Raw genomic sequence first — 18,131 nt, forward strand, 5'->3', positions numbered from 1 at the left:
ACCTGAAATGTTCAAGAAAACAGTTGCCCATTTCATATAGTACCATAAACAGCAAAAAATATGAAAGCCACCCTGTGGTTATTTCAAAGCTTTCTAGTTTCAAAAATAGCTTGCCAAAACTGAGGGTCTCCTTAATGAAAAAAGAAGTTTAAAAAACCCTGCTGGGTGCATGGATTTTAGCCTCACTGTTCCCTGGTGTTATGTACATAGTAGATGAAAACCTAGCTGTATAATCAGAAGCTAGCTCCTGCCTGAGCTTTTTTCACTGCACTACTGCAGGATATAGAAATTATCTTTTAGAATACTGAAATGACTATTTTCCTTTCAGGAGGCAGAAAGAGTAAATTACTTGTGGCGCAGCACCTTTATTGTAAAGACCTCTCTCTTAAACAAACACAACCTCTTCATAATGCAATATAATTAAATGTTCATGTTCTTATTTAGTGTAAACCACCAAGAAATGCATGTCTGGCTAACTTTGATTAAAGCTGTGCATGATAAGATGCTGTTGCTATGGCCTCCTGGAGTTGTAGCTATAGCAACAGTTAGGAGAAAGTTTTATGTACAGTAACATCCCATATTTGATGTAAATCAGATATTATTATAGTCTTAGGGCCTACGTACATTTCAAGGTTACCTTGCTCATTTTTTTGATACAATATTCTATAACAACACACCTGGAAATGTTGCATTGCATTAGGCCAGCTTTTTCTTCCCCTGCTACTGTATCTTTTAGCTCATTTTAGAGCAATTGATCTGTGTACAGGCATGATTTGGTTTCCAATATCCTGCTTTCTATGTTGAATATTTCTGGGAAATCTTGTGAAACTTTAGATTTGCAAATAGACTATATCCAACACATTTTCCCAAGTGAGTACTCTGGCTGGATGAGCATATGGGTCTGACTGGCAAGACATTCTACTTCTGGATGAATTTTACTAACTACTGAAGGTGCTTCTGAGGTTTTTTTTTTTTAAATCCTGTGCAAAAACATAATTGTGGGTACCTCTATAAATGTTCCTTTTGAATCAATTAAAAATGATACCTGATTTTATCTGGAATTTGCTTAAAACTATAGTCCCATCATTGAACCACATGTAGCTAAACAAAGCTGTTCTTTTTGCCTGAGTTTGTCCTATATATTTACTGGCCCATTATTATATCTCCTTACCATGTACCCTTTTCTAGACTGAATATACCTTTTCCTTTAGTCTTTCCTCATGTTTTGTCTAAGCCCTTTACTGCCTTTTTATACTCTCTGATTTCATCAAAATCGTATTAATTATTCAGTCACTTGTCATTTTCCCACCACAAAGCCCAAGACAAGTATGAGATGGGACTCATGAATCCCATCACTGGACTGTTGAAGAGTTAATTGGGGCCTGTTTGAAGGCCTGCTTCCCTCTATGGAAAGAAGGAAATGACACACTGGATGTTTTATGCCTTCGTCATCATTTTTGGTGGCCACATACATTTGTGGCAGGAAAAAATACAAAACTCAAACTACAATGAAAAGAAAATACCCAATACAAACTTTTTTGCTTTGTAAATAGTTAGTGGAAAAGGATTGCCATCATCATCATCATCATCATCCCTCTGTTTATTCACTCACTGTTAGCATGTAAAGCATGTATAAACATGTATAACAGTAGCAACACTGACACATGCTTGATCACAGGAAGTTTACAATGAAAAATTGGTGGTGGTGGGGGAGCAATGTGAGAGAAATAAGAGCAGGAAGGGAAGAATGTGGACCAGAACCATTTTACATGCTTAACCATGAATACCTTTAAAATAAAGAAATAAGCCAAAATACATGTGAAAAGGTGGGTCTGCGGGAAATATTCAAAGGCAAGGTGATATACATCTTTAGGGAGGAGCATCTGTACAGGGACAGCAAGGGAGAATGGGTGGAATTATTTAAAAGAAACTCATTCAACTGAGAGTGACAGAACTGGAGGAAAGGAAGTCAGCCATGGAAACTGCTGTTTGTTTACATATTTGCAGTTGCATGTTAGGAGTACGCCTTACTGCCTTTCCTCCGGTTTCCTAGCCTTCAGCTTTTGAACCAGTAACTTTGGTTGAAAGATGGAAGTAGTAAATTAGGAGAAACTTTTCAGCCCCTCCAGTGTACATTTAAACTGCTGCCTCATCTCAATGATGCAAACAGAGGGACAGAGATAAAATTGGTGGGATGGTTGCTTTCACATTGGCACAGTAGTGGCATGGTTACTGGATTGTTTGATGGAGATGCAGAAGAAGATATCTGGGTCAGATACAAGAATCACACAAGGCCACCTAAGCAGTCCCTATTTCCAGCTAAGCTAATTACTGCTAAGCCAACTGTTGATGGAGACCCCAATGTTTTTCATCAACAAGATCATATTGTTATAATCCTAAATGACAGATTCTACAATTATGGTAGAAAGTGTTAAAAAAACACAATAATTGGCTTTCAAAAAACTGTTTGTTAGATGACTTCAGTGTATTCTGTTAGCCAAACTAGATGAGCTACATTTATGTCCTTGCTAGAGTAACTGGTATGTATCAGGACTTCATACCTCAAATGCTACCAGTCAAGGGACAGTAGACCATAATAAATGGGTTTCAAAAAGTTCTGCTTCTGAGGATCTAATACTTGTGTATCATCTCAGCATTTTTACTTTAGAACTAGGAAAACTTCATAGGGTATGCACCTGTATCAGTTTCAGATGTACTGAGAAATTGCTGCTTGTCAGGAGATACTTTCTTTTAAAAGGTAAGATTATCTTTCCAGAAAGAAAAAAATTACACAGTGGGAGAACAAGTGTTAAAATAAGAATATCTAGATTAGAAATCCATAGGTAAAATAGTACAGTAAAAGCAGTAAGTGCTGCAATATAATTGCCAATCAACTGCTAATGTGACAGAGAAGAGATAAATGGGGGTTACTTATACTATGTATCCTAAGCAAATGGGAGGAAAATAATCTAAAATTCTGTGAACAAATCCAGATAGGTTTCTTTTATAACCAACATCTGAGAGTTATAGAAGTAATTACATTGTTATCCAGCAGCAAATGGAACCATTTGTACATCAATAACAACCAATATCAATTCAAGCTAAACACTCGGGGCCAGTTTACATGGTTAAGAAATGGAAATGTTGTGCATGTAGTGGGGCCATAGGACTACGTGCGCATTTCACATTGCTTGTGTGGTATTAGGTGACCACTTGTTCAGATAGGCATCTCTAATGCTTGACATTTTTTCATTTCAAAAATAGATGCATGCACATTGGCCTACTACCTACTACTTGTGCTGTATTCAAACTATAGGGGTTGTATGAGGGCTCTGTGCTGGGCTTCTCCATTGTATAGCTATTGCTTGACCTGCCACCAGTGACACTTTCATCCACAGTTACCTGCTGCTGGATGTGTCACAATTCAAGTAGCTTCTTTTAGGATTTCTACATACATTATAGGCTTGCCTCATTATTTCTGATGCTGCTGCATGGCTATGTCAGATGACACCATTCCTCTGATTTTTCCTCCATCATAGAATCTTGAATTAAGGTGATGAAGCTTGGGCTAACAGTGTTAGTTTATCAGATCTGAGTCAGATCCATCTGACTTGAATGCAAGTATGTCTACAGATCATTTATCAAAAGTATCAGAAACTCCCACTTGTCAGATCTATGGATTATTTTGAATTGATCTTCCCATCATATATAGACAGAGTCCTTGTGGTTCTGAAGGCTCCTACATACAAAGGTGGGTCTGTAACTGGACCCTTGCCATCCTGGTTGATTAAATCTTCAAGGGTTATTTAGCTGAGCTGCTTGCCAGAATTATAAAATCTTCCCTGGTATAAGGGAATTTCCCAAGGTTTTTGAAAAAAGCTGTCACAAAGCATTCACTTGTAAAACAGAGCTTTGGCAAGGGGAGATAGATCTATGTCTTCCATTTGTGGGCAAAACAACTGAGGGGTTGATGGCATACCTCCATGATTTATCTGCATTTATCTGGGCATACCTGTATGAATTTTATCCAGATTTGGTTGCTTCCTGATTACAAATGGATGTAGGCAATATTCCTTTGCTAATTCTTTGGGACACCGACTGTTTGATAGTGTGGTCATCAAATATTGTTGGACTATTTTGGAAGGGAGGTGGAGGTTACCATGACCACCCTCTGATAGATTTAGTCTTTTTTCCCAAAACACTCCGAGAATTTCTGCCAGGGATGCTGCGCTGTCAGTATGGTACTTGATATTTAATGTTCTCCAGGGCTGACCTCTCAGCAATTCTTGTAGACACCTATATAAACCATTACATCATCTATAGCTTGTGTCTGGGTGTCTTTAATACAAACCCAACTGAAGCTTTTATTATCTAAGCACACAGAAGCAGGTGTCTTAGTCTTTGGCCAATGTATCAATGACAGGGCTTTTTTGGTAGGAAAAGCCCAGCAGGAACTCATTTGCATATTAGGCCATACCCCCTGACATTGTTTGCTCAGGGCTTTTTTGTAGAAAACGCCCAGCAGGAATTCATTTGCATATTAGGCCACACTCCCTGATGCCAAGCCAGCTGGAACTGCGTTCCTGTGCATTCCTGCTCAAAAAAAGCCTTGATAAATGATATACCTAAGTATATGAAAGTGAACAATCTGAAACTGAATCCAGGTGAGATGAAGGTGATATTATGAAAGGGATTGTCTGGAAAACTTTAGATGGGATTTAGATGTCACTGTGCAAGCACGTGAGAGTTTTGTTTTGTGTGTGTGGATTGCAAAGTTGGAATTTTAATTAGCTTTTTTTCTGGGTTTCTTGTCTTTCTGTTATATACTGGTTTCTGTGTCCTATAAAATGTTTTCTGTTAACTTACCAGTGTTACCTTTCTGCTGTCTTGACTTTTTATGCTTTTTATATTCTAGTGGTAGTTTTTGTCAAATCCAAAGTTTCAAGTTCAGTCATCTTGTTATTCATTGTATTGAATCTTCAATGAGTCTGCAGTTTTCATTAGTATTTGAAGGGCAATTTGTAACCTTTTTTGATAGTTGGTTCTCTTCCATTTTCTTCCATTAGTATCTCATCTCCTTGCTTATGACTGTAAGTCTAGCAGGGTACTTCTACCTCTTGTGCACAATTTTTCTTGGAAAAGGCCACTGCATTATTATTATTTCAAAGGGACAGGAGTTAAAGTTAACTTTAGATTTCTAGACATGCAGCAACAAAGATGCTATGGTAAGAGAGTAACAGAAGCATTGCAAGACAGCCAGACTTAGGGTTGCCAAATCCAACCCCAGAAATATCTGGGGACTTTGGGGGTGGAGCCAGGAGACACTGGTGTGGAGCTAGGGGGAGGGGGGAAACGGCACTGGGGAGCGTGGCGAGCCGCCCCGCAGCTGTCACCTCTTCTTCGCTCACCGTGGCTGCTGAGATGAGCTCAGCCTGAGCCCATCTTGGAGGAGCAGCCACGGCGAGCAGAGTAGAGGCGGCAGCGGCGGCCTCTTCTCCGCTCGCCGTGGCTGCTCCTCCGAGATGGGCTCAGCCTGAGCCCATCTCGGAGGAGCAGCCATGGCAAGCAGAGAAGAGGCTGCCTTGCCCGTTCCGCCTCTGGGGTGGAAGCGGAGGGGGGGTGGAGGCAGGCCGGGAGCGTGGCGAGCCGCAAGTCTGGGTCCTAGAAGGGCCCGGATTCGCGGCTTGCCATGCTCCTGGCCTGCCTCGCCCTCCCCTGCGCTGCTGCCGCCTCTTGGCTGCTCCTCCGAGATGGGCTCAGCCTGGGCCCATCTTGGAGGAGAAACTGCGGTGGGCGGGGAGGGGGCGGCAGCAGCGCGGCGGCCTCGCCGGCTCCAGGATCCGGCAGCTCGGCGCCGTTTCCCCCCTCTCCCCCCGCTTCCATTTTTTGGGGGAGCGGGGGAAGAGGGTGGAAATCCTGGGGCCCCCCGCCAGGGCGGGAGGGTTGGGAAGCCTAGCCAGACTTGACTAGAAGATCAGAAAGTTTGAAAGGCACAGTGAAGAGCAGAGTAGTTGGGGTAGAGTCAGATAAGGTGAAAAATGGTTCCATCCAGGAATGTCCACTTCCTTTGGAAGTTCTGTCACTGAATGGACCTTGATTCTGAGATAGCTATACCAGACTGAACACTCCAGAAAGACCACCACCACAAAATAGAAAAAGCCAAATTCTAGAATGCAAATTTAGAATACCGATGTATTGATAATAATGTATGTTTGCATGCATTCTTCATCAGGAGAATGGGGAAAGGGAGTAATGTGTCTCAAGAGTAATTATTTAGTGCCTTGTTCCAAAGGAACTACTAACTTTCCAACTACGGAGATAGCTAGTAGTAATCAGCATCCAATTAATTCCTTTTGAAAAGGTATTAAACAAATTAGTTCTCCTTATACTAAATAAGGGGTGGTTACAGACTGCCAGCTTGGAGTGGCATGAAGCCGCCCCAAAGAGCTGATGGGGAAAGGGGTGGACTGGAAGCCTCCAGATGGCATGCAGCCCACCCCCAGAACAGGCACGGGCTGCATGTGCTCTGGAGGAGTTTCCAGAATGCTCGTGCACCTCATGGCCACTCCCCAGGCACTTCCCGGCTGTCCAGTTGGCTGGGAAGCACCTCAAAGCTACCTTGGAAATTAGGCACCACTTTGTAAGTGATGCCTTTTTGAGGTGGCTTTGACCCAGCCCCGGGCGGTCTGCGGTTGGGAGGGGGATGGGAGGCAGATGTGCGCGTGTGGATGCATTTTTTTGGTCCACCTGCCTTCCGTCCCCAGGGCGGATTAAACCGCCTATCTGTTATCACCCAATGAATCCTAGTATATTGGTCAGTGATGTGTCATCTGAAATATTCACTCCTTAATGCAGGCTTTTCTTTTCCCTCTCCCTTCACATCATCTAATGGCCCTCTTCATGAACAATCATAAGCCTGCTATTTACAGATAATGTTGTAAGGTTACTGAAATTTGTAGTGGCATTTTAAGATGCAAATGCCAACTGAATTATTTATTTTATTTATTTATGCAAATTTGGTTTCTGCCATAGAATTGAAGACCCGGGGTGGTTAATAAGCTTTGAAATAGCTGAAACACATAAAGTAAAATAAAAATACTTAGCACATCCAACAATATTAATTTAACCACTGTGGCAGCTGTGCACCACACTGGCTGTTTAAACATGGAACATAGCAATTATTTCAGTTCAGCAGAAAGTTGCTGCTTTGCTTTCCAAATTCCAGAGATCAAACTTGTAAGCAGGCAGCTTATGCCAAAAAGTTCTGCAAGCAAAGTACAGGTAGAGTAGGCAGTGGTTAGGTTTGATGCTTTATTCCACACCGTATTTCTTGTCCTTACCACTGCAAATATCTATTCTTTTGATCCTACATATTCGTGGGTTTGCAGGTTCTTCTAGAATCTATTGTCTTTCAGTAAAGAAATGCATTGTTGATTTTTGTTTGGGCTAAGACACTTTATAAAATGTCACAGCTACCCCTCTACTCTGCTATCCCTCTGTGATGCCTGTTGACAAAGATATCTATCACATATCTGTCCTTAACAGACCATGGATTGGCCAGGAAAGGGTAAGGTGTACTAGTACTCAGGCCTCGGATTCAGCAGGAGCTCACAGGAGTGCAGTTTCTGAACCTTTCTGAGGGTTCCACCTCCTGCATCCCACCTTGCCCACTGAATAGTAAATGCAGCTGCATAACAATCCCTGGATGAGCTCCGCCACCTATTTTTCTACAAAATAACCCCTGCTAGTACTAGCCTAGTACTATTTCCAGCATTGCAAAGCATTAAGCAGCAAACTGGATTTATTTATTTCATTTTACCCTGCCTTTCTCGCAGTCAGGACCCCAAACCACTTTCATTGTTCTCCTTTCTTCCATTTAATAATCACAACAACCCTGTGAGGTAGGTTAAGCTGAGAGCGTGTGACTCTTATTCAGGTAAGATTCCATGGAAGACTAGGGATTTGAACCTGGGTCTCCCAGATTGTAGTCCACCACACTACGCCACACTGGCTCTCCTAGGTGACTCTTACTTTATTCTTTTGATGTGGCCACATGAGGCACTCAAAGTCAAGAGAGACACATGAGGCACTCAAGGTGTTGTGTTCATGAAGTGGAATGTACCACAGAGTTCTTCTGTGTTACTGAAGACAAATCCAGGATATATTCTAAGTATGCAGTCTGTTAAGAGCACCATAGAGGCAAACTGTCTACCTTATACAAAATGATTTGTCCTACCATTTGTAATAGTATAGAGGACTCCCAGCTGGTCTTGCATTAGTCTCCACTGGCAATCTCTGGATAGAATTGAGGGAAAAGCAGTACCTCTCAAGAGGCTGAACTTGGCTCTTAGGCCACTTATTATAGACTGCAACAGTAGTAATAATTTAGAATATCAGTGTGCACAATATGTCATACAGTGGTAGTCAAGCTTAGTTAAGTATAAACAAGATGGCCTATTTTGCCCTGTAACTCTAGGCAATTTCATTGGATAGTTTTTTGCATGCCATTGCATAATTGAGAAGGGCAGGCTCTTTAGATATTTCACATAATCAATACAAACATGTGCTTGGCTCACTTTTATAGAAGACTGACAGAATAATAATGCCTAAAACGCTTTTCTGACATCAATCACTCTACTTCATATAAAATTTTTATCTCTGTTGCTCTTTAAGAACTCTCACACATTTTTACTGAAGTGGAAAATCATCTTTCATAATTTATTATCTTTCATAATTTAACCTCCCATCCCCAAGGCATCTCTACTTTGCGTTGTTCACCCGTCACATTTCTTTATCTTTAGAAATCTCTGCATTATTATAATTGAGACAGAATTCTACATTGTACAACATTCTGCTAAATGGAGTCCTGTGAATGCTTCATGAGTTGCACAGATATGGGGGAACAGAGTGTACTGCATATTGCATAGTGAGTCTTAATAAATAACCCTGGAGATGTTTAATTTAAGAGTAAATTAGCCTGTCAAGCTCAGTGGAGTTCAAACCTCTCTGCAGAAAGCTTGAAGCTTGCCCATCAAGTAGGAAAACCCATGCAGTGTAATTGGATCTGTTTTGAGAAGGAAAAAAAATCCAAGAAGAGGTTAGTGTAGCTCTCTAACGGCAAAAACAAAATGCAACGATTAGCCGGTAAATGAATTTTAAGGGAACAAGGAACAGAACTCTGCATGAGTCTTTGGAGGCAGTGGTTAAACATTGACATTTTGACAGCTTTGACACATTTACCCTCATCTTTTCATAAGGCTCATTTTATAAGGTCTCAAGTGCAAGGTTTACATCACCTAGGGGAAGAATCTGAAGAGGAAGAAAAAATCATTTCCAAGAAGAAATACACTATTTTAATCTTTCTAATGGTCTCCTATAATCTGTACCTAAGAGAGGAACAAAAATAGATCCTTCTGCGGTCTCTCATGGGGAAAATTCACAAAACAGAACCCCAAAGGATCTCCCTGAAACATAAAAACAAAACCTCTTGGAGAGAAGGAGAGGTAGTAACTTTCTTCCCTGATTCCTGAGGATTCTGGGATCAGCAGAATCAAAGGTATGAACAGATGTGATAATTGCACAATTGTTCATTGCTTGGAACTCTGAAGAGGCTGCTGACAGTCAACAACTGTGCTCTTGTGCATCTTCTGTCCGTTTCTTCTCAGCCTATGCAAGGAATATTCCCAAGGGCTTGTATCCTGTCTCTGCTTTGCATCACTTGTCAGATAGAGAGTCATATAGCACAGGTGTCAAATTCATTTGTTATGAGAGCCAGATGTGACATAAATGAGACCTTGTTGGGCCAGGCCATTTCAGGTTGGGCTGGGCCATGTTGGGCCAGGCCATATCAGGTTGGGCTGGGCCATGTTGGGCCAGGTCATGTGTATACCTATTTAAGATTAGGTAGCAGAGATGTAAACTTTATAAAGGACACAGAAAAACACAATTAAATGTTTTTTTAAAAAAAAAAAACTTAAAGCTTGCTTAAAATGTTAGCACTTGTTGGTCTTAAAGGTGTTTTCTTTGTATCTCTCCTATGGGATCCAGGGAACTGGGCAAAGGAAGCTCTGACTCCTTCCTTCCTTCCTTCCTTCCTTCCTTCCTTCCTTCCTTCCTTCCTTCCTTCCTTCCTTCCTTCCCCAGAAGACCTGGAGGGGGAGGAGTTTCAGCCAATAGAAGGAAGAGAGGCTTGGCTCAGTAGCTCCACTGTGCGATTGAGAGAGCCTGGGAAAACAAGTTGTCTTCCCCCCTTCCTCTCAAGGGAGGAGCCTTAGCCATTGGAGAAAACAGAGTTTTTGTTCTGTAGCTCCTGCGTGATTGAAAACGCCTTGCAAAACAAGCTGTTATGCAGAAAGACAAAAAACCAGTGGCGGTACAGTGAAAGCAACATAGAAAAAACTGCACTTCTGCACTTGAAGACAAAATTATTAAATCACTTATAGTAATATTTCTATTAGAATTAGACTGCAGATACAAAAGACATATTACAAAATTCAAACAAATACTTCCAAAGGTCCGGTGTCTCTTAAAGCAACAGAAGGTTCTTTCTGTATGACTCCTCAGAATTTTTCTTCTTTAATAAAAGTCACAAAAGGTCCAAAGTTCAATCCACAAAAAAGAGTCAGTATCCAGAATTTGGATCCAAAGGATAATTTTCCTTCACGTGGTTGCCGGCTAGAAGATCAACGTTCTAGTATACAAAGCTTTTTTGCAAGCTGAATAACATTCTTACTATTTGCTCTCAAAGCATCGCTTTTACACGCCCATTTCTCTAGGCATTTTTTCCAAAGCCGGAGTCATACAGAAAGAACCTTATGTTTCTTTAAGAGCTTTTGGAAGTATTTGTTTGAATTTTGTAATATGTCTTTTGTATTTGCAGTCTAATTCTAATAGAAATATTACTATAAGTGATTTAATAATTTTGTCTTCAGGTGCAGTTGTTTTTTCTGTTATGCAGAAGGAAGCAGATGACAGCCAGTTGTTCAGAGGCCTGATAGGAGCCCTCCGGGGGCCTGATTTGACTCCCAGGCCAAATGTTTGACATCCCTGTCATAAAGTCTCCAAGACAGAATAGATGGGTTATCTATTCTCAAGATATTCTGATATACTTACTACATGACTGTGGTAGTTATGATGATGTTATAGCCCACATTGTGCTATTTTAATTTGGGTATCTAGTCATTGCTTGCTAGATGGCCCAATCTCAGTCAGGATAACATTATAGTCTATGTCATAGAGAAAGCATTTTCCAGTAGCTGTGGAGGCTGGCAATCTCAGAAAATTAGTATGGGGAAAATGTCAAAACAAAAGGATTCTAAGCCCATTCCCAGCAGTGGATAAAAGTGATATTGTATCACACTCAAAATGATGGTCCTGTATTGCCTGGCAGAAAGCAAGAGAAATTTCATGTCAGTAATAGCTGGGATGCTTGTAGCGTGCAGTTTGTTGATTATCACCTGGGAACTAGCATCACAGTTTCCCTTCAGATTGCTGTTAAATGCTTCACTCTTATTCTAGTAAGTGTTAGTTATTATCTTTTTTCATTTCTAAAGAAAGAATGGCCTTGAACAAGGTTATTCAGTTTAGGCAATGAATTTTATAAATGCAACCATGAGAATTATGTTGTAAGCACTTAATACAAGTTTCCAGTACTTTTGTGTATATATTCTCTTAAAGCACACTTCTACTCACAATCTATTTTTGACACTTGAGCAACTGAGATAGCACAGATGCTCAATCACCCACCAGTTTAGTTGGCAGTTCATCCATAAGTTGCAGTCAGCACCATTTGATGTTGAACAAATTGTTTGCTTGTGTCCAAACAGTTTCCAATTGTTTGATCATTAAAAAGTCAAGTGCACATGGAAATTTTCTCTTAGTATCCAAAATATTAATATTACAACAATGCTAAATGCATCCCTCACTATTTATGACATGGGCAGTCCAAATACCAGATCTGGAACATTTTGTGACTTGGAAGCCACTTGTTCAGTAGCACAACTGTGGCCCACCACTAATTCAACAACAACAAATGCTTTCTCATAATTTCTCTTTCTGACTTCTTTTGGGACAGAATGATGGCAGAGGTAGGGGCAAGTGCAGAGGTAATGTAATATACTGGTTGTCTAAAAATGTTATAAAGATAGAAAAAATAAAACTAGTCAATACTGTTACAGAAAAATAGCTTGGAACAGGAGAAGAGGTTGCATACATGAGGGATCTTAAGCAAGGGTAATGTTTGGAGGTCCAAAGGCGCTACTGCCAGTAGAATGGGACTTCCTTGCCTTTCCTCTTTGGCTGCAGCCTCCTAATTTTCCTGAAGTGTTACTTCGGGGACATAGAACATGGTCAGGAACCATAAGAACAGCCCTGTGGTCAAGGCCATAGCCAGGATTCCAAATTTGGTGGGGCACACAGGAGGAATTTTTTTTGTTAGGGGGGCCAGGGGCTGGGTTCTGAGTACTGAAAGGTCTATTCAGGAGTAAGCCTTCCTCACAACCTCCCAGCCTGGTTGCCCAGGGCTCTGGGTGTGTATGCCACAGAGTGCTGTGTGTGTGCATGCTGCAAAGTGAAGCCAGCCAAAGGTACCTACAAGGTAGCCAGCAGCCTCCCAGAATGTGTGCCATGGTGTTGGGGGCTGTGTAGTATGTACAGAAAGTGGAGGTGCACATGAAAAAGTGGCGGTGCCAGCCGTGAGTAGGGGGGCCAGCTGCTTTCTGGAGGGATGAGGGTGGAGGGGTCTGCCTCCACCAGGGTCTGCCTGTGGTCCATCTAGTTCAGCATCCTGTCTCACATAGTGGCCAACCAGTTCCTCTGCAAGGCCAACAGCAGTGCATAGAGGCTGAGACCTTCCACTGATGTTGCCTGCTGGAACTGGCTGCCTCTGAACCAGGAGATTCTCCTCAATCACCATGGCTAGTAGCCACTAATAGACCTATCCTCCATTAATCTGTATAAAGCTGTGGTCATCTCTACAGGAACAGGTGAAGATCTGTAGTAGAATAATTTATGAAAATTGTCCTTACCTGCTGCTGACAGAAAACAGCCTTTGGATTTAACGATGACTGCCTTTTTTCCATCACTGGATTCTATTCTTATGCTTGCAGACTGCAGTGTAGATGCTAGGCTGCATGAGCAGAGTTTGCTTCCCTGGATGGGAAGAGTTGGGGGCACCCGTTTCGGCGTGCAGAGAAAAAGGCGGGATCTGTGCTCCTCGTCGGCTCCTTTGTCTTGGCAGGCGGTCGGCCCTCCCTCCTGCTCTGCATGTTATGTGGGCAATTTGCTGGTTGCCTCCTTGGAGGAGCCGGGTATGAATTTTTTACACCTTGGCTGATTGGCAGTGGCTGGGGTGCGTTTTTTGCCTACCCTACATAGCAATGCAGTGGATTGAGGATTTGGCTATCGGGAGGCGCTGTTAAATAGGCGATCACTTTAGTGGCAGGTTTTTGGGGTTTAGGGCACTATGCGGCTAGGGGAGGACTGTGAAGTATCCCCCTTTTGGGGGATTTGGGGTCTGGCATGATCAGCCTTTGGGTTTGAAGACCTGGGTTTGGAGAATGCAGACTGTCCGGGAGGCTCGGCTAGAGGGTGCCTTTCTGGTGCGTACCTCCCTGCTGGGCCTGCCTGGAGGGAGCTGGGGGGGGGGGCTGGGTCTCTCGCCTGTTAATGGCAGGGGAGCAGTCGCGGTGACCCCTAGCCCTGGCCAGGCCGCTGGTGGGGTACCCTTGCTGTTTATTAGAATATTGAATAAAGTGACCCAATTTTATACCAATACTCTGTGTCTGACTCTTTATTCCGTCCTTGGGGAGCAACCTACTACTCATCTAATGGTGGCATCTTGAGTAAGAGAAAGCACCATAATCAGCTGAATAAAGAGGTAGGATACAACCCTTTGACCAAAATGATAGATTGCATTTCCTGGAGTATTTCAGAACAGTGTATCCTTCATGTCCATATCTTTCAGTCTGAAGAAATGAATAGACAACGATGAGAGCCCTGTCTTTTTAAATGTTCCCTCCACTCAGTCAGAGAAAGATATACTATGTTGAAATATATTTGTATATGCAGTTTGTCAGTACATCATATCTACATGACTCTCCAATTTTTGTGAAGGTATGAAAAGCACATTTGCAGTGCAATCCTAAACAGAGTTACACCCTGCTAAACCCATTGACTTCAGTAGACATAGAAAGGTGTCACACTGTTAGAATTGCATTATTGGTTTCTGAAAAACAACAGTTCTATCGGGCACAGATGTATAATGAAAATAATGCATTTCTTACTTTCTCATCTTTCACTGATTTTTATACTTAAGGACTTTCTGCCAAGTTCTTTTTTTCATTATCATAAATACATTTGTAATTTCTGCTGTTGGGTAGTCTTGGCAGGCCAACTTATATTAGGTGTTAATAGGTGATCATTATCTTGCAGAATATTTCAGTGCTCATTTACACTGGAAAATACTAAAACAAATGATGACTGTGTGTGTATGTGTGTTTTCGCATTCTGTCATGGCTGTCGTACGTGTATGAAAACTTCCTTTTTAGTCCTTAAATTGTCTGAATCCTATGTTTTCATGGAGAGGCCCTGTGTTTTTATGGATTTTGTTGTGTGGGTGAAAAATGCTCTTTTAAAGTAAGATCATTGTAGCAATATACTTTTTTTTAAAAAAAGATTAGTTCTCTTTCTTTGTGTCTATGCTGCTTAACCATATCCAGCACAAAAATAGGCAGCCCTTTTAATTTGAGTGCAAAAAATAATCATCTGTGTCTACCTGTAAAGATTTTAATGTGTGGTCAAACAAAAGGTAGAGAAGGATTATACTTGGCCAGACACACTGGGAGCAAGTCAAACTGCTGTGACATTATCAGCTCCCCGGAGGCCTACCTTGGAACCAGTTGCTGTCTGTGCAGATCTGGAAAATGATGACAAACCTATGCTGTTCCCATTGTTTTCTTGCACATTGATCAATTGACCATGTACATTGTGCGTTGCTGGTTCAAATGCTATTGCCAGTGCCTCAGAAACTTGCTTTGGTTGCTTAGGCAGAGCACTGCACTTACATGCTGAGCGCAATGGTCTGGCATGCAAAGTGTTTGACACATATTCCAAAGGCTTGCCTACACCTGATCTAGCATGTGTACAGTATCATCAGAGGATATCTAGAAATTATCAGTGGTGGCTTTCTAGGTTTATTTTGGAAGGTCTCACTTTCTGATCAACACATTTAGGTCTGATCCAACAGTGTGCAAATACAGCATCTGGGATTGCATGAAGTATGAAGAATATAGCTGTTTGATAGAGAATTCCTTCCAAACAACTGACTGGCGGGATTCAGTTTTCTTTAAAGGCTTGAACACTTGCAGTTGAAGGACAGAACCACAAAATTGCTGTGGATGAACCACAAACCAAACCATGAACCCATATGAACTGGGGTTAGTTCACAAACTGACCCAGTCTTGATCGATTTGTGAGTCATTTAAAGTTTACATGTCTACTTTCTGCTCCTGGCAGCTTTTCATGGAGAACAGAAAGCAGAGGGCCATTTAAACTACTGATTTTTGCTCCCCACAAAAAGCCATAGGGAACAAAAGGCAAACCAAACAGCTGAGTGGTGGGGAGCTCCCTGCCACCCAGCTGTTTTTCATGATGAACAGAAAGCTAGGGTTTAAACCTCTTCATGACCCATCATGATCTGCATCAAAATTCATGAAAGTTTGTGGTGGTTCTTCAGTTTGCAAACATTGCTTCACGAACCATAACCCAGTCAGAATTCATGACAAACTGTAGTTTGTCAGCTGATTCATGCCCATTCCTAGTTATAAATCTATATTTATGCATGCTTTAGTTTATGTAAAAAGATTAGGAAATTTCCATTAAAATTGCAGTCACATTTATCATAAGGCTATTTATCTCTTGATTATTCAAGATAATCAGTAATATTCATGTAGATCCTCCAGTGCTATTTGATGCCAGTTTAATTTTATACCTCAAAATAAACTTGGCATGAGCTTTGATCTTTGTATAATAGTTTCCTGCAGGCTTACTATGTCATTTTCAGTGTAAGTTGAATCTGAGAAGTTGATGCAGTAGCAACTATCTAGAAACCCAGTGTCTTATACAGATTCATTTGATCCTAACACATCTGTAGACTATTGAATGTTTTTGTGATTAAACCCACTAATATCCTCCTGAATGATTTTATAGCTATTTTCCCCATACCATTAAAACAAATGCTTATGAAAAACAATTGTTTTCTATGAAAAGTAGAATATAATTGTTCAGTAAAACAGCAATATTATTGTAGAATTTTAGTATTTTAAGATATCCTTTACTAGAAATTACTACCATGATCATGTGGAACAGCCTATGTAATTTATACAGAACTCTTGTTTTATTCCATTAATGGCATGTGACAGATGTTTCTGCCACCTTGCTGTGTGCTTTTTCATTTACTTTCCCTTAGATTATTGCTGACCTGTTTAGTAATTTTTTATTCCATTTTATATCATGTATTTAATATATTTTTTAATTTACTTTTTATTTTGTTCTTTTTGAAGTAGTCCTATACCCAGCTATAAGAAGGGATTTTTTTAAAGACCATTCCAGAAATGGAGCTCCACCACTAACCCCCCTCCCCAATTACCAGTGAACTTACCTCCATGGGTGGGGGTTTGAGAAAGAAGTTCTTAATGGGGGCAGATGAAAGGAGAGAAAGTTCCCCTTCAAGTACTTCTAAGTTATATGATCACAGCAGTCTACAACAGCCCTAGTGAACATAGAACAAATTTGTATGATATAGAGTTCTTATGGCTCTCATGTAGATTACATATGCAATGGGAATTCTGTGTTTCCCAGGCACAGAGTCTAATTCTGATTGGGACCATGGCTCATGAGAAAAAAGGGGCTTTAGTTTCCCCCTGCTATCTTCCTTATCTGAAACTGCCCCAGGGAGCCAGTTTGGTTAAGTGTGTGGACTCTTATCTGGGAGAACCAGGTTTGATTCCCCACTCCTCCACTTGCACTTGCTGGAATGGCCTTGGTTCAGCCATAGCTCTGGCAGAGATTGTCCTTAAAAGGGCAGCTGCTGTGTCTCAGCCCCACCCACCTCACAGGGTGTCTGTTGTGGGGGAGGAAGGTAAAGGAGATTGTGAGCCGCTCTGAGTCTCTGAAGTTTGGAGTGGAGGGCAAGATATAAATCCAATATCATCATAATCATCATCATCACTATTTGCGATTAGAGCAAATTTATGTGTACTTTAAAAACAATCACAGAAGACTTTTCCAGGGTATTATTGCACACCATATATCCATTCTCAGGTTGTTACTGCACTTGCATACTGACATTGGTTGTTTCTACACTTGACAGAAGATCCTCTCAGTGGACATTTAAAATGTTCATCTACATATAATCATCTGCAGTGATTATAAAATGATGACATAATTTAAGATAGCAGCTAGATGTAAAAACTGTGTCATAATAGGTGATTTTAACTATCTGCACATTGATTGGGTCAATATGTGTTCAGGTCAAGGCTTCCGGTTTGGTTTTCATGGAGGATTGACGTGCTTCTCACAGAGGAGCAGACCACTGTCTCTGTTCTGGGCAGAGAAGGTGACCTAAACATCTGCTGCCTACATCTTCTAGACAAGGAGATGGCCAAGACATGCTCAGGAAATTCTGAGGGGATTTACTTTGGCTGACGAGGAATCCCAGTGGGGTTCCTTTTTGGCTTTGAAGAGTCCCCAGAGAAGAATTGCATAACAACGTCTACAGAGGGCATCTGGAGTCATTCATTCGACTTAAATTCATCATGAGCCAAAGCTTCTTTGGGACTAATTAATATCTGATTGGGAAGAGAACCGTGCTTGAGAGGATCATAACTTTTAAAGGTAAAGATTTTTATCTATCACTCCGGGACTAAAATAAGACTTATTTGGAGAAAAAACAAAGGTCTGGATATATCTATATTACATAAAGAAGAAGGAAGGGGTGAATTTGGGACTAAGAAATTTAGAGAACAAGGTTAAATTAGAAGAAAAACAAAAGTTGTTTTGCATACTTGCGGTCGGACAACCCCTTCAGAAATGAAACAGAACTGCAGATCAACAGGATGTCACAGGAAGTGGCA

The 18,131-nt window shown here is 41.2% G+C and overlaps 1 protein-coding gene across 2 annotated transcripts in view; it reads left to right on the plus strand.

Moving 5' to 3' along the window:
- Positions 1–18,131, plus strand: part of ST6GALNAC3 (ST6 N-acetylgalactosaminide alpha-2,6-sialyltransferase 3) — a 491,467-nt gene that overhangs the window by 223,351 nt on the left and 249,985 nt on the right. The window lies entirely within an intron of this gene.

This window comes from Heteronotia binoei, chromosome 2, assembly GCF_032191835.1.
Source record: "Heteronotia binoei isolate CCM8104 ecotype False Entrance Well chromosome 2, APGP_CSIRO_Hbin_v1, whole genome shotgun sequence".
Taxonomy (NCBI): domain Eukaryota; kingdom Metazoa; phylum Chordata; class Lepidosauria; order Squamata; family Gekkonidae; genus Heteronotia; species Heteronotia binoei.